Genomic DNA, 22,182 nt, shown 5'->3' on the forward strand with positions numbered 1-22,182 from the left:
GTTTTATATCTTTTCGGGTTCAAGCAGAATGATGTGCAACCAATTGGTATTCGTTTATGATGACTGAGTTTGGGGAAAACGTTTAGTTCATAAAAACAGTGATAAAATTAGCATTTGTACATTTTTGAAAAGTTTTTTGATTATTTGGATTTTAATTTCGTCTATAAATGACAAAGTTACAAGCGTTCAAAACCTAACACTACTTCACCACACATATTTTTTTGATTTGCACCCCAGTATAGTCGACAAAGACGTAGTTCTACGTCAAAAGTTTGTTGTCACTTCCGTCATTTAAGAAGAGTTTGGAATCACTTCAGAAAGAACTGAATAACTTCAGAAAAGTTTGGAATCACTTCGGATGGTACTGAATCACTTCATACAATCTCGTAATTACTCCGGAAAGTAAGTAATCAATTCATATAAGTTTGAAATCACTTTTGCAAGTACTGAATCACTTAAGAATTTTGGAATCATTTCTGAAAGGCCTGAATCTCTTCAGAAAAAACGGAAACAATTCGAAGTACTGAATCGTTTCAGAAAAGTACTGAATCACTTCGGAAAACACAGAATTGCTTTAGAAATTTTGGAATCACTTCGGAAAGCAGTGAATCAAAAGTGTGTTATTACTTTCGCAAGAACTGAATCATTGAAAAAAAAAGTTTGGAATCACTTCAGATAATATTGAATAATGAATAATTTTAGAAAAGATCGGAATCACTTCGGAAAATACTGAATCACTTCAGTCAAGTTTAGAACTGCTCTGTAAAGTGCTGATTCAGTCAATAAAACAGTGAAATCACTTTCGCAAGTACTGAATCACTTGTGAAAATACTAAATCACTTCAGACAGAAATCCGAACCAATGTCCACCTTCCGAACGCCTTTGGTTTTTTGAACTACTTTGGTGAAGACTCGAACTTCCTAGGTGGTCGGGGTCATGAAATAAAACAAATCCAAAAATGCTAAATTTTACATGTACACTAGCGCCATGCAGCGACTGAATTCGGAAATAAATTGTCTCCATTTCTGACGCCCTTGGCCTTTGATGGTTGGTGGTCATAATTGAAAGAAATATCCTGATGGTAAATAAATGTTACACAGTAGTCACATCGACTTGCGGTCTTCGATAAAGTTATTCCTTTTGGTTTGTCCAACTAAACAAACGTGAGATATGTACACAATGGAGCAATGTGTGAGTTTTTGGTAAGCAAATATTCTTTTTTTCGGTTTTCAATACATCTTCCTTATAGTTTCAAAATAAGCATATCGGTGGAGAAAACTATTGGACACTAATAATTGTATATGGCTTGAACAGCACAGTTTTTCTTTCGAATGCAATTAATTTGGTTTGCTCAATTTTGCCCGACTTTGGATTGTTGGTCTTAGAAAAAGTGCTCTTTTTGGGTCAAAACCACTTCTGCACAAGCAAATTGAGGAGTGTGTCGCTAGTTAGTAAAACAAAAAGGTTACTAAGAAGAGGATTGTAAAACAAATTCACGTTCCTACTTAAACGTATATTTAACTATCGTTCGCAGCATATTCACACTAATCTAGTTGAGAATAGAATTGCAACGAAAACAACAATTAATTTCTCATTACACTAGCGCGTACCTATGAATGAATCTATTTGCACCTGCTTGTGGGGTTTATACCCGTGCTTACGTTCTTCAAATTAGTTTACCACGCAAGCTGTCATGCTGATAATCACGTGGGAAAGCTTCAATTGGTATGTGACGGTAATCGGTGGTTAATTAAGATGAAATCATGTATGATTAGCAGAACACTGTTTGCCGCTCTTGGTGCGGTGCTTGATAATTGAAAATTTTGCAGAAATCCATTATCTTCCCGCCACAATCACAACAATATCACTTCGAAGCTTAACATGAAGTCGAATGATTTTCCGCTTAGCCAAGCAGTTTGCAATAATCAATGTAAACAACGGATGATCAACGTAGGCGGCGGCGTCGACGGGACTAGCGCGTGGACGCCATGTGGAGGCTTCCACATTCGTCTGACGTCCACATTCGTCTGACGTCTAGAGCTAAATTAATAAGTAGGCACGGGTACGAGATTTTGTAAGCTCGTGCCCTTTCTCTCCACCTCCAGTTCAGTCAGCAGTTGGGTAGATACAAATGAAATGCATCTGTAGCAGCTCAGTGCATTCTTCCGGCGATTCATCAGAATCGTCGGGTGCACGGTGCTAAACAATGGAGATTCGCACTAATAATTGGAGGCGTTTGTCGGACAAAGTGCTACAGAATGTAGTTGCATAAATGATGGTTATGATATGCTTAATACTAGGTTGTTGTTTTTCTAACAATGTATGTAGCGTGTGATGTGATGATGGATGCTTTGACGGTTTCCAAAGATTCAGACAAGAAGTATGACTGTGCTAGATGCAATAGATACTTTCGGATTTGCAAACTCTGATGTTGAGAATGATTATAATAATTACCTTTGTAGACACTAGATAATATATAAGGCCAAACGGGCATGAATATGCAATACACTGTTCTTGCAACACAGCTTATTAGCTATGTTAAGTAAATAGATTCCTAGCGTTGCATTCCTGCCATTCTATCCTCTTGTTGATAGGGAAAAGTACAACAATTACACGGCAATATTTGAATAGAACTTTCATCAATTTTGTAAAACTATGACTTCTGATTTAATATTACATAATACCAATACCAATTATACCCTTAAAGCTTTCTCGATTTAATCATTTCTATTATCCAAATGCCCTTTGTTAGTTGGTACTTTTTACCCACTATTAGACTTGAGTAGGTTCACCGTTAGGTGAATTGATCTTAGTGCCTAACTGACACCCAACCATTCACTTTCGTGGTCAACCGCAGAATTTCTATTATGCAGATTGCGGTTCGCTTTACAATCAGCACTAATTGACCGGCTTCCGTCACCACAATCGTTCGATAAGGCATTGTATCCAACTGAACGGCTTTAGTCAAAGTCAAGGGCAAAAGGCAGTCGTGACTGCATTTAGACGGTGTAAAAGTGCACACCCTTACGCCATCTGGGTAGCTATTTGGTTATGTTATTATCTATCGCGGATGTAACTCTATCGCGAAAAAAATGTCACTTGAAAAACTGAGCTGCTGCCGCCATTCTCGATGATGACGATGAGGGTTGGTGTTGGATTGCATAGGTGCCTGTGTGATTCCTAATTGAGATTTGATAGATCCGGTAACGGAAACCGCTAATTACTACTCGTACTCGCGTGTGGCAAGCTACTGCAAATCTATCGGCTATGATGTGCAGGAAATGATACTATTGTTTCCCTTTTTACACAGGTCTCGTGGTGAGGATCTAATGAACTATTCACGCACTTGATTTTAGTCTCACTGAAACTTACAGTCATACTAAGCACAACGCTCCTACCTCCTCTTTTTCGAACGGGTTTGAACAAAACATGGATTGTTTCTGTCGAAGATGAGTTCTTAATTTATTTTCCTTTCCATACGTACCGTTAGACTTGATAAAGAGTCCCAAATTGTTATTATTGTTAGATATTTAACGCAATTTTGCCCTTTTGAAATTTCGATGAAGATGCGTCTAATAACTTTTCTATGTCGTATGTCTGACAAGCGTGAAACCACGTGCGGTATTGTGACAATGACAAGCTCCAGCTGTATCACCTCGTGATTTGATTGCTGATGCACTTATGTCCTTCAAGTCTTTCAAGTCGCTCTTACGTGGAATAGTTATGATTAAAAACTGGCAAAATCGTGCAGTTGGGCACGTTGCGTCCGGGAATAATTTCCAGGGAGCCAAGAATGACGACTGAGAAAAGGATTATCGTAACTTCTTACACTTGCATCGTGGAGAATAAGTGCTGATTCATAATTGTTACCTTAATTGACAGACTATAGGTACATATCATATGTGGAACTTCGAACTAGATGCCTTTCAAAAAGTGAAGTCTATCACACTCCTTACTCTGTTGTAACTGAAATAACTGCACAAGGAAATTTCAAATTTGAAATAAAACAACTGTCCTAAAATCGAATTCCTTGAACTGAAATTTGAACACAGTTTGGTTGTCTGTCAGATCTTTATGCATAAAAGATCTTTATAAATAAAACAGCCAGTTAATAGTAGTTGTAGATTTGAAGTTTTTCACCCAATCACATCAGATGAACTTAGAATTATTTGTTTTTCATTAGGAAAATCGGCTGGAGTAGATAATGTTAATGCTAGAGTTATTCAAGATTGCTTTCATGTCATTGGCCACATCTTGCTGGACCTTATTAATGAATCATTACAAACTGGACATGTGCCACAAATTTGGAAGGAATCCTTAGTGGTCCCTATTGAAAAAGTTGCTGGAACGATTAAAGCCGAAGAGTTTCGTCCTATCAACATGTTGCACACAAGAGAGAAAATTTTAGAACTTGTTGTTAAAGGCCAGCTGTTGGAGTATTTAAATAGTAATAGTTTGCTGATAGCAGAACAATCGGGATATCGGGAAGGTCATTCTTGTGAAACCACGTTGAATTTGGTATTAGCGAAGTGGAAAAATAACTTGGAGTGTAAAGATACGATTGTTGCTGTTTTTTTGGATCTTAAACGCACTTTTGAAACAATTTCTAGGCCCTTTTTGTTAAGATCAATCAAGCGCTTTGGAATTACAAGTACTGCATATAAATGGTTTGAAAGCTATTTGTCTGACAGAACTCAACGGACTGTTTTTAATGATTCTTTTTCCAGTCCCGTGGGGAATAACCTTGGAGTGCCCCAGGGAAGTGTATTAGGGCCCCTGTTATTTATTATGTATATTAATGACGTGCGATGTGTTTTACGATTTTGTGACATTAATCTTTTTGCAGATGATACTGTGTTATTCATTGCAGCTAAGGATTTAGATGATGCCGTTTTACACTTGAATGAAGATTTGCGTTCTCTAAGTAGATGGTTGAAGTATAAGCAGTTAAAATTGAATACAAGTAAAACTAAATTTATGGTAATTTCGCGGAATCGAGTAAATGAGAACGTCTCTGTTGTAATTGATGATGAGACTATTGATCGCGTTCGGGAGATTAAATATCTTGGCGTGATTATTGATGACACACTTAAGTTCAACTCTCACATTGACAATGTCATCAAGAAAATTTCCAAGAAGTATGGAATTCTATGTCGACTGAAAAACGATTTAACTATTGCCAGTAAAATACAGCTGTACAAATCATTCATCTCTCCTCATCTTGACTTTTGCCCTTGCATTTTATTTCTGGCCAATGCAACACAAATATCGAGATTACAGCGCTTGCAGAATAAAATAATGCGTTTGATTTTGAGATGTAATAGATTCACTTCCTCAACTTTGATGTTAGACGCCTTACAATGGTTGTCGGTGAAGCAAAGAATTGTATATTTGACTATGGTGTTCATTTTTGAAGTAGTTAACGGTTTGCTGCCTCGATATTTGTGTGATCGAATTGAAAGAGGAAGTGACTTTCATAGATATAATACTAGAAACGCGGTTGAAATAAGAACACCACATTTCTTGACTTGTGCTTCACAAAATTCATTATATTATAAAGAAATAAATGTTTTCAATTCGATGCCTAGACATATCAAACGTTTAGCAACACTCACAGAATTTAAAAGACACTGCATTTCACACGTTAAAACTGTCTTTTGAACAGTTATCCAGTGATTTTTTTTATGAATTGACAAATTATGTATCTTGACGAAGTTATCTCTAACGGATTATTTTCTATGGATAGCTGTCATAACGACTTTTTTTTTAATAATTATTGTAGCACTGCAAAAACTATTTCTGTTCGTCACGAGGGTGATGATGGATTTTTAATATTTGATTTAATAGTAGATTAATTTAAAAAAAAAAGTAGTCTACAAAGGTTTGAGCCTCGCACGCGTATTACGGATATAGAGGACTGAATTTAACATTTGAAAAAAAAATGCAATTTTGAAGCTTATTTGAAAGATACCTTGAGTTAGTAGTAAGTTTTCTGGCAAATGTTAGGGGTTCGTGAGCATTCCTGACATGGGACATGAACCTTAATCTTAACTCTTGATCGAGAATCCATAACGGCGGATTAAAATGTGCAGCGATCCCATCTGTCAAACCCATAGATTTTTTTTTTATCTAGATAAAAATAATTAGACCGGAATAGATTAGACACGAACCAACTCATACATTTTGCATGCGTGTTCGTGGCTAGGATACACATTTTTCATGAACACAGCGGCAGATGTTAGTTTTGTGCTTTGATAAGAAATTTAAGGGTATGGTCATTCATGTCGGTTTGTCGGTGGTTTAAACACATAACTTAGATGAGTGGATGTTGAAATCTATCGCAGCAGTCTGAAAGTGATATAATTTTGTTTTTCCTTTATTAGAGAGACTTTCAGATGTGGGCTGCCGGGACATCAATTTGTCTTCGCCAGACGTAGGTTATACGTATTCATTACTATTCTAGATGTTTCTATATGTTCTGTGCCCATTCAGTATTTAGAGTTCAATAATGGTTGCCAAGTGTATTCTATTGAGTGCCCTTTTGACATTCTGGATGTTGAAAATATTTACATGTTTGTGTCTATGTAGGTTGATTTTCATAAAAAAGGTTAATTGTCAAATATTATTAAATCTACCTTGACTGAAACTAAAGCCCTAAAGTAAAAGTATGGACGCTTGTCAAAAGTTGTTCCAATCGAACCGTCGAAATGCACCGCTTTGCTCGATTGGAACAGCTTTTTTCCAATTTTGTACTTTAACTAGAGGGCTTTAACTGAAACATGTAAATAGTTTCTTCTTCTGAACGTCACATTCATGGACACTCACGGCGGACATTAACGATCGCAAAATACTGGATAGCAAAGACGTCAGTGAGTTGTTTTGATATGACAATCATCCTGTTGTCGTTCTAAATTAAAGCCGATTTCCGCCCTGACTCAGATTTGCATCCATCAAGCACTTGCGGCCATCCACAATTCTCACCAATCAGTGCCAACAAGCTGCTTTCTTGCGGTTTAGTCGGAATAACTAAATTGCTTCCAATTTGCGCGCCAAAAATAGCAACGAAACCGCTCATTACTGCGACACACTGACTGCTTCGGGTGGAGAATTGCCAGATTGAAACTGTTCTCCGGTTCTGTCACACTCTACTCAACATCGGCCGGTATATCCTACTAGCCATATAGCAATGCCGTACTATGTATCTATCCATGATACAGTAATGACTCGATTTTGTCAGCTCCCTTTTTGAAATTTTTTCGTAATGTTCTACGAAAATCAGTCGCTTTTTCAAAGTATACCAACATTCATTTCCAAGAAGAATGAGGAATTACGGTTATGAGAAATTCTTGAAAGATAAAAGTCTGATGGGCAAAGGGGCTGACAAAATCGGGTCATTGCTGTAGTACCTACTTCACCATGACACGAGCGTCCAAATGACCGTCGTTAAATAAATAAATATAATAAAAATGAAGCCATGAACCTCTACCGAGTTTACTTTTACCTGTTTCATCCCCTATGTATTTCAGGAGGAAAGCAAATGGGTTTTTCCTAATGCCTCGCAACTTGAAATTTATCGGGGATTGCAAATTTTGTATGTACATATGATCCAGTAAATAATTTGACGACTTCATTCCTACTTTCGAACAGCTGGACCTGAATGGGTCGAACAACGACAACTGCATCATATCGTGTTAATACAAGTTTGCAAGCTTGTTTGAAGGAGATGGCGAGAAGATTTATAAAACACAGTAATTACCGATTGCTTCATTGACCTTCAGGGTAGGCCAGGGAGGCTCGACAATCGGCAACTTGTCTGCCCTCCGTAAACGTGTATATGCTCTGTAACCTGATGGTAACTAATTACCCACTTTTGCGACAAAATATCGAGCCCAAGTTGAGCACGTTGCTAATCTTGTTGTTGTTGACAAACAGCTGATCACTCAGCAACTATGCACTTTCACGACAATTATCCACGACTGAAATCATTGCTTCTGCATACCGCACCTTCTTATTGAAAAAGAAATTATCTTCTGGTATGATCGAATTTCCTCATACACCTTCCTCTTTTCACTCAGAATTACACAGTACTTTGATCACAAGACTCTGTGTATTTTTTCTCTGTTTACATCACTGGTACAACTATATCTCTTCTATAGTTAGTTGCATAATTTCACCTCTCTTTTGCAAACGGGTAAACTCCGAAGGTATCAATCAGTTGAAGCGCAACTCAGTCACTGAAATCACCGAGTTGCACTTATATGATCCGTGCACCAAAGTCGATCCGTCGCAGAACACAACACTATATCTCCCTCTTATCAATCCTAGTTCCAACTAATAGCATAAAAACACACTGATAACAGCAATATACCGATTAGAAAGAACACTAAACGAAACAAACGCCCTCGTGAGTGACCCGAACATATATACAAAAGATGATGATAACCACTCTCTTTATCCGACACAGGACAGTTTCTGGTGGATGAGAGTATCTGTGCGAAGGAAACTCGACGCGGCGCCGCGATTGACGACGGATTTAAGACTGCAACTGTGTGTCTAGCTGATGCAGCGTCCGCGTCCACCGCCGACAACCAGTGGAGAGAATGAACCAAAACCCCTCCTTTCACACGAGTAGCAGCGCACGGATTTCTGACGCTGCTAAAGTTAGTGTAAACAAGACATGGAAGTAGCCGCACTACCTGCCTAGTGTACTAAAGTCAGTTCGGGGCTGCTCTCATACTATGATATCAGTTAGACGCTTCATAACTCGACGGTCAGTGGATTAAATCAATTGCACGAGCGCAATTTTGCTTTGTCCGACTAGACGTCGGTTGAGGCAGGCAGCGCCGTCAAGCAGCACTGAATTTGAGTGGGGTGGTGTGGTATTATCAAGCCGTGATCAGAAGGGAAGTGTGAGAACCGGGAGCTAAGTTTATTGTGTTGATATGGATCGGGGGACTGATGCTATGAAGCCCTGGTAAAAAGTGCTTTCAACGAACTCGCTGCTCGATCAACCAAAATATATAAATGTTGTACATTGGCCTATTTCGTTCAGAGAGGTTGTTTAGTAATTGAGATTCAACTTATGAGGTGGTTGCTGAACTGAACGATTTTTTATCAAAAATAAAAATAAAATAGCTATATATATATATATGTATAGGGGAAATGGATGTAATGTCGGCATAAATGCTCCTAATTTGGACCCATACATAAATTCAGCAATCGACTAAATTTGCAATGACGACCAAAAATATCGCCGGCGCCGGTGGTGTAGTGGTAAGCGTGACTGCTTTCTAACACCCCAATGGGTCTGGGTTCAATCCCCAGCCGAGGTCGGTGGGATTTTCTGAGGCATAAAAATCTCTGGTCACGTTTTCCTTCGGAAGGGAAGTAAAGCCGTTGGTCCCGGCCCATGTGTGTTGAATGGGTGCGATATCCTACGCAGGTGTGGAAGCTGCCTTCCTGCACATTCGGTTGCCGTCAATGGATGGCAATCGATGTCCGTCGGTGATTGGCACTAGATTGCGGAACAGAGACCGACGTTAAATAAAGGAAAATAAGAAGAAGAAGAAGAAGAAGAAGACCAAACATATCCATTAGGGCTGAATCGAGGAGGAATTTACCCCCCCTCCATTCGTGACGTTTTTTCTATACCTAATGCATTGCTTGTCACAAAAGCTAAGACCCTTGCTACTTCAAGAAATCAAAAATTCGTCCATCCAAGCAGGATTATAATTTTAAACTTTCATTGGATAGCTTAATGTCCGAATTTATCCGGCACTTTAGCATACAATGAAGAACTAGAACTACAAGTATTCAGAAATATATCTCTTAACCTTTTGCCATTCTTGCATTTACACAACGACGCTCCAACCCATTGTCAGAGGTTTAATTTTTGTTGGACCGAACTAAACACAGCGCCACCCAGAAACGCGCTAATCCACTTGGAGCATGAGTATTGTCACAACCAACAATGTATAGCCCTACGCAAAGATGTAAATGGATTTTTACCGTCCCTCTGGATCCCACTTCAACTCAGGGACGGTTCAAAATCATCAAAATTCAGTTCGCCAAACAGAATCTCATCTGTATATTCATAAGATTTTGACAGTTCTTACAGTGACGCATCTGTAATTTTTAAACTAGAGAAGACTATGTTCTTTGTTTAAGCAATTAAAATAGCGCACAATTATATTGAAGATTTTATTAATTTACAAACATTCTAAAAATACACCGAGTAATTAAATTGTATAAGACTAGCGAGATTAATATTACTTTTAAGAGAAGATTAAGAAATTTGTTCCTTGATTTTTAAAGAAATTCTGTCGAAACGTAGGATGAAAAGGTACCTAGCAGTTGTTCCGTTTCACTCCAAGACAGGGAAGGCCGATAAACCTAACCTAAATTACTAAACCGGTCAACCGACACATCAAATTAAAGGAAGATATGATTCTAGGGATTTTTTTTTCTTGTACATTTTGAGAAATTCTATGGCAAATAGACAATCCCCCAACTATATATTTTACACAGATCAAGAGACCATTTCGGCTCAAGATGATTTTTTTCACATAAAGGGTGTTACGACGCATTTCTTTTAATTGAGCATTTGAAAAATCTGAACACCTCTCATTTTGTAGGTGCAGAATGATGCCTCTATTTTGATTTTGACATTTGCTTTTCAGTTATCAAAATGGCGTCCAAGCAAGAGGAGCAACGCATCAAAATTTTGCACGCGCATCGCGAATCCGAACTACTTGCACGCCGAGTTAGCGAAATTGTTAAAAGTGGCCAAATCAACGGTCACCAACGTAATAAAAGTGTTCGGGGAAGGTTTGTTGACAGTCAGGAAACCTGAACTGGGGGGAAATCAATATCCGGAACGACGACAAAAAGAGTGGCCAGCGGTTTCAAGCGGAATCCCAACCTCTACGTCCGAGTTATCGCAAACAAGCTGGGAGTGTCGTCTACAATTGTGCATCGAGCTAAAAAAACGAGCTGGACTGTCGATTTATAACAAGATAGTGACTTTAAATCGCGACGATAAACAAAACAAGACGGCCAAAATACGATCCCGGAAGCTGTACATGACGATGCTGACGAAATTCGTTTGCATGGTAATGGACGGCGAAACCTACGTCAAGGCAGATTTCAAACAGCTTCCTGGGCAGGAGTTTTATACGGCAACCCGAAGGGGAAAGGCGCAGACATTTTCAAGCATATGGAACTGTCGAAGTTCACTAAGAAATATATGTGGCTTGAAAAGCGAGATTTTCATTGCAACCGGGACCTTCAACCAGGAAATTTAAGTGAACAAGTGTCTGAAAAAACGTCTGCTGCCTTTCCTGAAGCAACACGACTGTTCCGTGCTGTTGTGGCCGGATTACGGGAAAAGGCCATGAAGTGGTATGCCGTCAATAACATGCAGGTGGTGCTCAAGAACAAGAACCCTTTCAGCACGCCAGAGCTTTGGCCAATCGACAAATATTGGGCCATTATTGTCAAGCGGAACCTGAAGAAGACACAAACAACTGTTGGAAGTGTGAAGCAGTTTAAGACAAACTGGCGTTCTGCGGCGTACAAAGTGGACGAGGTGGCTGTACAGCATATGATGGCATCAGTTTAACGAAGGTTTGGAAATTCGAATTCAGTCAACTTAGCTGAATATTTTTTTTCTGTATTTTATACTAATTGAACTTAAAAAAGAAAAATAACTTAATTTTTGAAATAAATCAAATTTTGATCGTAACACCTTTTATGCTGTTTTTTTTTTAAATAACAACTCAAAAACTGTTGATTGTATAGAAATTGTAGTTAAAGAGACTAAATTGGGAATTGTAGAAAAGTATTTTGGTCAAAAAAATCTATAGATTCAAATTTTAATTTTAAAATTAGCTGAAAGTATTTATACAGTCTAATATAATCTTTAAAAAATTCACGTTCATATAAAGATAATAAGGCCCTGTAACATGGGTAGATCACCTTTTCGTGGTACGTTACGGGTATAAGATCTACCACCGATTTCTAGTCTTGACTACTTCAAACTAGGGGAACAGGATTTTTCAGTAATCAAAGGAACACATCTTAGTCCTTGTAACTTTTTATGCCTTGTTGATAGTGATAAGTCCTCGGGTTGCCTGGATCGAGGATGATCTTGAAACAAGGAGAAAATTAGTTAGTTAGTCTTTATCTACGGGAAATGACGGCTTCGGCATGACAGACTATTTTCGGCAACACAAATTGAAACACTATTTTCACTGGATTTTCTTACGAAAACACTTCGCTGAATGCATGCAAACGATTCTGTATGCTTTCAGCTTCAATTTGACTATATTTTTACCACTGAGAAAAAGCAATCTAGTAAGGTTTTCTTGAAATGCAACACACGCTCTACAAATTGTAGCTGATTTCGAGTTGCCGATAATAGAACAGCAGATTTACATGCAGTTCAAATGGAACGGTTGCCGAAGAAAAACTGGTTGCCGACAATACTCGCTCTCACTAGAGAAGATTAGAGCTTTGTAAAAGCGTTTCAAAACAGTTTTTGACAATTCTTTCGACTGAAATTGTTAGAGCAGCTGGCAGCAAAAGATTGTAAACAAACCAATACTGCATATGTGTGCGTTCCTTAGAGAAAAAGGCTATAGAAAGAAGGTCGCTGCTTAGGTTGCCGAGAATATGTAAATTCCCCTATGTGATTCCTAATCTTCTATTCGTTGTTCCATAGTTTGAAGTGGCTAGGGTTCTGATGCATGGTCACTATCGGTGTCATTGCTTTATTTTGTTATTAAGCAATCCAATTTTGACTGACAAAGGGGCGTGCCTTTGGAGGGTGTAAATAGCGGGACCTTTCAATTAGAATCGATTCCTTGCGATGAAGGCAAGTATGACAACTGTATCAAAACCGGATACTTCATCATTTTTCAATAGTGATGAAGTAATACGACATGCACTAAACTAAAGACACGGGATGTACTACAATAGATCAAATTACTGGTAGCAGTAGTTTTATGTCACGAACAGAGGAGAAAAAAAGATAATTAAGGAACCCTGGTATGTATCCTTATTCGATCACGGCAGTACCCCAGAGAGTGTTGAATTATCCCCGGATAGGTAACAGATATCGTGTTAACCACCTGCTGTAATTGTACTTTGCATTAATTAATGATCGTTTGGAGGTTGTTTCGCGACATTTAGTTCTACAGTGATGAAATGGATACATTTTGATTTAAGGCTCTCGTAGACGGGCTCCTAAAGGTTCAGAAAAAATAAATCCCGCGTGTGTCACCCCTCTGACCCCCATCAGGTAACGCCACTGGTGGTAACATCTGTGATAAGCTCAAAATTAAGTGGGTTTTCATTGAAAACCTCAAAAACGTAGGTTACTGGACTGAGTACAATGTGTCTTGATTTTCATCAAAAATCTGCTCGAATAAGAGGAAAATCGACGAAAAAAGTACTCAGTCTAAGAACATACTAGGGTAAACGCACCAATAGTGATAGTATGTTAGTGCAAACTAGTGAAGGATTGAATATTAATCCATCTAAAACAACTATTGTACCATTCACACGAAGAAAAAAATGTCCATAAATAGTATTAAACTCAAAGGAATAATTTTTAGAACTTTCAAACACAGTCAAGTATCTGGGAGTTACTCTTGACAGCAAACTAAATTGGAATTCACATCTAGAGCAAGTCATTAGTAAGGCAACAAATGCTCTTTGGAAAAGTAAAAAAAACTTTTGGTAGGAAATGGGGACATCCTAAAAATGTTCAATATTGATTCTATTGTGTTACAAAATGAAGATTTAATGAAGAAAAATATCCGAGGGGTGCGCCTTTCCAGATATAAGTGCGTGATAGTTAAAATACACCGTAGTAATTTAAATTCTTTGAAGACAGTATTAATTTGAATTTAAATACTTTAACCGGTATTTACAGTAATTAACAAATAATTAACGCTTATTTATGTAATGAAAATTATTTTAACTATATTGAAAATTATTTAAATAAAACAAAAAATGTGAGTAATTAAAGTATTTATGGAAATTAAGAGTGTCTTCTTTTTCTTATTCGCATTTCAAGATTATTGCTTAGCGCATACTAGCTTATAGCGTGCTCTCAACTTAGTGTTCTAAATGCACTTCCACAGTTATTAATTGAGAGCTTTCGATGCCAATACCAATGGATGAATTTGCATATTCATGGCAAGTACAATGATACTCTATGCCCAGGGAAGTCGTGAAAATTTCCAACCCGCCGCCTATGGCTTGGTAATACCGTGTCTTTACTGACTAGGCTATGAGGCCCCCTCGAGAGTTTATTTAAAGTATTTAATGCAGTTGATGGCAAGATTTTAAATATTTGTTCAGCAGGCTGTGTAGTATTGGAAGACTAGTGCATGCCCCTCGAAAATATCACTTCGATCGTCTTTGAAATGTAGGAGATGCGTATCGCGATTTGTGGGACAATGGGGGACCAAACATTCGTCCAGAATCAATTGACTTTTATACAGACGGCTCTAGATTGGATAATCGTGTAGGAGCAGGGGTAACAGGTCCAGGTATAAATATCTCAATATCTATGGGCTACTGCCCTTCCGTGTTCCAAGCAGAAGTCCAAGCAATTCTTGAATGTTCTAAAATTTGCTTGCGTAGAAATTATAGACATTCAAATATCTGCATTATGGTTGATAGACAAGCAGCACTAAATGCTTTGAAATCAGCAACATGTAATTCTAAACTTTTATGGGAATGTGAAATGTCACTTCAAACATTGGCCTGCCAAAACAAGTGAACCTATTTTGGGTTCCTGGTCACTGTGGAATTCAAGGGAATGAGAAAGCCGACACACTAGCTAGGCTTGGATCATCTCAACAATTTATAGGGCCAGAACCATTCTGTGGAGTTTCTGCTTGCTCTCTTAGAATGGAGTTCAAAAAAAAAAATGAAAGTGGAGACCAATTGGAACAAGTCTCTCATTGCTAGGCAGTTGAAACGGTTTATTAATCCGAGCATTTCAATGACTAGCAAAATTCTTGAACTATCAAAGAAAGATCTCAGTATGTACACTGGTTTAACAGGGCACTGTCCAAGTAAATATCACTTGAAGCTAATGGAAAACTACAAGATGACATGTGTAGATTATGTGGCATAGAAAAGGAAGACTTTGAACACCTCCTATGCTCTTGTACAGAAATCTTCAATAAGAGGCGTATTTTTCTGGATAAGGGGCTGACAGAACCCTTTGATATTTGGAATTCAGTTCCCAGCCAAGTAGTGCAATTCATTCGAAATGTAATACCTGACTGGGAAAATGCTCTCGATCAGTCTATGTCGGTCGCTCCATAAAATGGTGATACGACATGCTGATAAAGCAATATTAAAACGGGGAATATATCACAATAGATCTAAGTACTGGTCGCAGTGATCAAAATACCCAACACGGAAAAAAAATTGTTAGTGCAATGTGTTCCTATAGTGGCTTATGGAGACTCCATAAGCCACTATAGCAAAATATTGCTCTAACGTTCCTCCACTATTGGTGCGTTTACCCTAAAAGACTGAGTGAAACCTCGATTTGCCTCATATTCAAAAAGTTTATCCTTGAAAAACGTAATTCAGCAACCTACACGGTAAGAAAAAGTTTACTTGTTTGTCTCCTTTTCTCCTTCTAATGTTGTCAAAAACGGAGTACCAGGATAGTAAAGTGTATGAACCCAACGTTGAGTTTCATCATATTTACCTACTTTTGGGTACAACTAACCTACTTTTGGGTAGAAAGCGATTGGACAGTTCCATACTAATTGAACACAAATAAATAAAAACACTTACACCCGCTGCACCTAATTTTGGCTTCCTACACTATAGTGACGAGATGAGTGAAAAGAACTTACTTTTGTGAACTTTTTTCTTACCGTGTGCATTTTTGCGGATTTAAGTGAACTGATCTCAAATATGAGTTAGATTCAACGGCCGTGTGTAATTTTCCAATCCAATGACAAGACTCGCATATTTGAATAAGGATGTCATGGTGGCGCCACTGAAGCATTAAGCAAGCCACCACATTTAGAACTTATGAGTGATGCCAGTTCTTTTTCACGTCTAGTTAGTAGATGTCAGTTCTTGAAAATGATAAGTAATCAAGGCATCCCACTGGAGACACATACCACATCTGACGAATACAAAACAAAGTTGTTGAATATTACATCAAAACTGCTGCACAATAGTCATTCCGTTCCTAACATTACGCTGTACGATGTACACAAAATCGAGAACAAATCATGTTGATGACTGTAATATTCTATCAGCTTTTACCAGTTATTGATGTTCAATACTTCACCATGAATATCATTGATTGATACATATTACATTCACACATCTACATTTAGAAAAGGCACCAATAAGTGATGCATTACCTCGTATGAAAACTTGTTTCCAGCATTAGAAAAAGCACAATAAACAAACAAAAAAAATTTCCTACGGATCCGTACTTCTGCAGAATTCAATCAATTGATCTACGAAAAATTTCGTAGAACCGACATCATCGACTGCCATCGGTTTTCTTTTTATTCAATACAGCTGACGCGTTGACAGAACGAGGGAAGAGCAACTAGTGAAAAAATTGCATGAACGAGGGATGGTCCGGTTGCAAAACAATGCTTGGGAATGTGGATGATAGATGGTGCTAGTACGCATACAAAATACGCTTGACGATATTTTTTGAAGAATTTTCTTCTAAATGTTATGTCTGTTTGTCTGTAGTGAAAGTATCACCGAAAGTTCAGCTGTTCAAATTTCGGTAATAACCTGTCAACAACATATGTTCATGTTCAACCATTCTCTCAACTCGCTTCATGATTCCACTTCCTTGTGAGCATGCGCATCGCAACGGAATGACTGTTTCAAATGAACCGCAAAGTGAACAAATGCATCATCATTTGTTTATGTATTGGTTCAACGCAGAGTGCATAATCATACGGGATACCCAACGAATGAACAACCAGCACAACACCGTCAAATCTACCAGCTGTTCACCAACGGTAACAGGCGGTTGTGATTATTGTGTGCATCGGATACATTTCATGAGGGCACGATCGATACGCTTTGCCGGTGGTGGAATGGTATAGGTACAGCACCCAATCCAACCACGACGACGAATGGCGAATATAAAGGAAGTAGATACGACCATCTCAAGGGCGATTTTTGACACCAGACGTGCTGAAATTCGTAGTTTTGTTTTGGCTTTGACGTCTTTGGTAGGCGTGATTATGATGCGATGCGATGATGTTAAATAGTGTGGGTCAGCGGTAAACAAATCGCGGTGGATAACAAGATCCAGTTAGTCATTATTAGGCTGTTTTGGCGGCGCTATAGAAGCAAAATATTCGATAAATAGGCTCCACAAACAAGTGATAAACATATCATTATTGTTGAATTAGGATTCGTCAGTAAATATCATTCTACTTAAGAGCATTTCCACGCCAAATAGAGAATTGGTTAGACATGACTATTTTCTATTTGAATGAAACTTTGCAGATATGTTGGTTGTTACCCAAGATGGCATTTTCCATTAATTGTAATTTTTTCATTAGAGCCATTTCCCCTATGTAAAAAGTTAGAAAACATAACATATAAACTTTTAAACTTGATTTTACAGTGATTTTTCTCTCAGTGCATTTTTTTTCGGTAGACCATACGATAGATAGACATCATTTAAATGAATTATAGCGTTTTCAAGTTAATGAACTTTTGTAAATAAATAAAACCAATTTTGTACATAAGTCATTATACAATATTAGCTCGGAAAAGCTTACATTTTTTTATTGAAAATGTCACCTTGGGTAGCAACCTCAGAGGAAGAGGAGACACAATAGGGGGACTTTTATGAACCAATTTTCTGCCAAACGCGAACCAGCACCTTATTGGTCGGGCGAAAAACGTGAGCATTTTCACAACAGGGAACCTTTTTTTTGTATTTTGACATTTGACTGCGTCGCCCATAATGACATAGTTATTGCACGGTCGTTTCTACGAGAAAAAAAGAACACGTGTGTCACAAAACAAAAATAATCCAGTTGTCTCCTCTTCCTCTTAGGTAGCAACCAACATATCTGCCAAGTTTCATTCAAATCTGAAAGGGTTTTTGTAGTGGTAAGCGCTATTACCTCTCACCCCAGCAGGCCTGGGTTGAATCCCAGTCGGCGCCGCCGGGATGTTCTAAGGTATAACATCTCTGATCAACATTCCTTCGGAAGGGAAGTAAAGCCGTTGGTCCCCGGTTCATGAGTTGATGGGTCGATAGGTTGGGTGCAGGTGTGGGAGCCGCCTCCCTGGCATCGGTAGCATTGGTGTTCACCACGGAAAACAAATAAAGGAAAAATAAAAGAAAGGGTTTGTGACGTATTGGGGTGGAAATGCTCTCTTGGTATCAAGTTGATCGAAGAAATAAATGCGATGAAGAATCATCAACGGAAACAGTAATGCATTTTTCTCAAAACGTTCCATTGTCGGCAAGCAAGCATCGCTCATCGCATCACATTGACTCGCAGAAAAGTATGCAACACGCAAAGCACTAGCCGGCATGCTACAGATGCGATGTATCATTTCGAATGTTGCGTCACATCTTGAGGGTGATGAAGCATCTCCAATGCGTCGTACACTGTCGATCAGACAAAATCAACATTTAGTCGAGTTGACTCAATTTTGTCATGAGTGAATTTACTCAAATGTGAGTTTAATTTTCCGGGCTTTTCCTGGAAAAACTTCTCGAATACGAGGAAAATCGATAGAACTTCAACTCAACCGATTAGTATACTGCTAGACTGAGTAAATTTTTCATTGATTTTCCTCATATTCGAGATTTTTTTCCTGGGTTTCCATGACTTTTTCCGGAGATAACGGTATCAATTGAGAAAATGCTTAAAAGAATTAAATGGAAATTTTATGGAACTAGTATCACTTAACGACGCCATTCTAGAATGCTCATATGCTCAAGGGCCGTGAATTTTTGTTCTACGATGGAGGCAAAGACGACGAATCGCAACGTTTAGATCTTTGATAAGTCATGGCTGGTTGGTTGCCTTTTTTGCTATAGATTGGGGGCTTGTTCGTACCTGCTTATAATTATGAAAATACCGGTTTATTGACAACAAGTACCAACTACCGTGTTGCAATCTAGTAGCTACCCCCGTCATGCTGGATTTTCCATTTACTGAGCGTGATTCGTAAATGCCACGCCATCAACCGCTCGCTCACGACCAATGCAACAACGTAGGTGCTGTGTGCTTGCTGTTCGATGGTAACAGGTTTTGTTGATTTCGCGATGCTTTTTTTTTGCTCATATGCCGTTTGCTCACTCTGAGACGGCGAAACTCTCGGTGGTCAAGGGCATTGGAGGCCGAGCCTCAGGCTTGGTAATGTTCTAGACGGCGATACACGAGAACTGTATACGGATGTTTACGTTTAGAGATGCGAACCATTCCGACTAAATTGTACGTCACTCGTGTCATGTTTTGTAATTAATCTTACTAACCCCTCAATAAGAACTCGTGCCAAAAGATTGCCAACTGTGAATGGTCGTTTGTTATTTCCGCTTCGGCGTCGTAGGGTACTCGAAGCGTCACTATCATCGTCGCGATGTCGCTGCACATGTTAGTATCGATAGTATCGTAATGACGACGGTAGTTACACATATCTCTCACTGCGAGGTTGAGGTCGGTTGAATTCGTTGAACTTGTGTTGTAATTTGGTTGTTTTGATGTTGATGTAGGTACTTACATTCGAATGTGCGACTGCCTACGTAACGAATTCAGTTAAAAAATGCGCGCGCATTCTTCTGGAGTAAATGTGTGATCAAGCCTAAATTGTACTTCACGTGATGGCTTCCAGTCGGCCACTGGAACAACCGTTGGAAGTGGTACACAACTTAAGGGCAATATTTCAATTAGATTACATTAGATGATTGTTTTATGCAAAGACGGCGACAATTTATTATAATGTATTTCAATGAGACCATATTGAGGTAGTCTAAAAGGTTTGTTTACATTTCGTGGCTTATCTTTACAATTTAATGCAGTGCTTCTTGACCATTTCGTTATGTTTCGTTTACTGCTTGTCACTCAAATAAGATAGAATAATTACATTTACGATGATGTTTCTTGTTGGTGGAAAAGAGATTCACCTGGACAAAATTACGCGTTATTATGTTTTAAATTATTAACTCTCGGACGATTTCCGGTATATTACTTGTAAATTGTAGCAGTTAAATAAAGAAATATATATCAAAATAGTAATATCTAATTCCCACCCAAGATGTATTCTGATAGAGCTCGATACTTAATTACAGTACTGGCCTTAAAAGAATAATAAACCGTGATTATTTGTCTCTGCATGAAAGATCAAAAAGCTGATACTTTTCAGTAAGAGCATCAACATTTCCGAAGTTTCGGATGCTGGATGGCTAAGTATTAATTAACAGAAAAAAATTTGAAGGTCAATTTAAGTAAATGCATTTTAGCAAATTTGGATCATTGTACTTCAATTAATAACAGATTGAGAAATGATAGTCGAATAAGAAGTAAATTAATAAAATTTCTCTTTTAAAATGTGCACATTTTTTTAACATTTTTTGAGTTATTATTTTCAAAATTTTACTGAATCAAGCTAAGAGTGTATATAATCACAGTAGGCATTGGTTGTCAGGATAAGTTCATTTGTTTACATCGTGGCTTCACCGGTGTGATTTGATCCTGTGCGGTCGAAACGAAAGTCCCGGTCTATCCGCTTCTGGAAGTTTTCGATCAATACATACGGCAGGTAAGAATATAAAATAAAAAAAAAAATCGAAATTCCCCACAAAGTTCCTTGTCTGGCAAGCAATTTGCAGTTGTAGGCTAAAAAGCGAAACTTTCGTAGCTTCTGGGTAAATTTGCCGGGAGGATAGCCTACGGAGGAGACTACGGCCTTTTCTGGAGCAGCATGAGGACGAAAAAGTTCAGAAGAAGACTGAAACAATGGTCTTACAATAAGCATACTACCCACTAATGTATAGCTGTTACATTGAACTATGCAAAATAAAACGCAATTTTAAACCCCAAAATTTCAAAATTTAGTTGTCATACTGAAAAGTATCTGCTATTTGAACTTTAATGGAGGGACGAAAAAATCACGGTGTATTATTTGTTACGTCCAGTACTGTAAGTTATGTGAATAATATAAACCTTATATCCTATCTTGTTGTAGGCATCCATTTTTAGAAAGAATGACGACCATTTTCAATGAAATTGCTTGTTGGTTCTCCCGAATAGAATCAATTGAATACACACAACTAAAAGACGTGCCTCTCAATCTTCCGAACACATACTGCATCGATTCGATCAATATTGACATTTATCTCAATGGAATTACCCTTGCCGAAAAATTTCTAAAATAAATATTATGTCATCAGCAATTAGCCTTTTGAGACAACGCAATCAACTACAATTAGTCGATAACACATGCTTTCACCCACTTCTATTAGTCTAATAAAAATAACCTTCATATATGACCGCCAAAACCGAAAAGTCAAACGGTATTTCGCAAGAATACGAAAAACAAAACCAAATTCATCAAAACTGTTTACTCTTCTATTCCATCGATCGTCTGGGTGATATGGGCTGCCTTTTCTAGCCGTATTTATCGTCTTTCTTTAATAAATGTATGTACAACATTGTCGCGACAGTCCGACGCAGACGGCGGCATGGTACGTCATGCCGTACTCTCACTATATAACTTCAACAGATAGGATCAATGATTCAGCAGAACCCGCTTGGACGACGATGACGTCGTCGGAGCGGTGAAATGTAATAGCTCACTGAAGTGGTGAAACACGTGCGTTTCACCGGCCGATGGGTTGGGTTGTGAGAGCTGGAGAGAATTGACAGTACTATTCCGCCCTATGGATTATTCAACGAGTTTATATAAGGGTAAAAGCGTCGAGTTTCGTCTAATTAACCTTTATGGGAGACAAACCCGTATCGGACAATCAAACAAAAGGTTAATCAAAATGATCAAAATGTAAGAAGATTGATTAGAACATCAACGTTCCTTATTTCCGGCGAGAAATTGGCGTTTTTCCAAGCATGTTTCATTTATAGAAATTGCCGTGCATTGCTGTTATTAAATCACGCGATGACTATCACGTTTCCA

General features: G+C 38.2%; 1 protein-coding gene across 2 annotated transcripts in view; it reads right to left on the bottom strand.

Annotated features, from left to right (window-relative positions):
* The window catches only part of Treh (Trehalase), an 85,255-nt gene that overhangs the window by 52,232 nt on the left and 10,841 nt on the right, over window positions 1–22,182 (bottom strand). Inside the window, exon 1 of one of the 2 annotated variants that reach the window (XM_065235767.1) lies at window positions 8,005–8,419. The exons of the other annotated variant lie outside the window; for it this stretch is intronic. The gene's annotated coding sequence lies outside the window, so the exon portion shown is untranslated. Of the gene's footprint in view, window positions 1–8,004; window positions 8,420–22,182 lie in introns of those variants that run through there. 2 annotated transcript variants of the gene reach the window in all.

The sequence above is a fragment of the Ochlerotatus camptorhynchus genome, unplaced genomic scaffold (assembly GCF_037179485.1).
Source record: "Ochlerotatus camptorhynchus isolate MF236.1 unplaced genomic scaffold, CSIRO-AGI_Acam_v1.1 ptg000503l, whole genome shotgun sequence".
NCBI lineage: Eukaryota > Metazoa > Arthropoda > Insecta > Diptera > Culicidae > Ochlerotatus > Ochlerotatus camptorhynchus.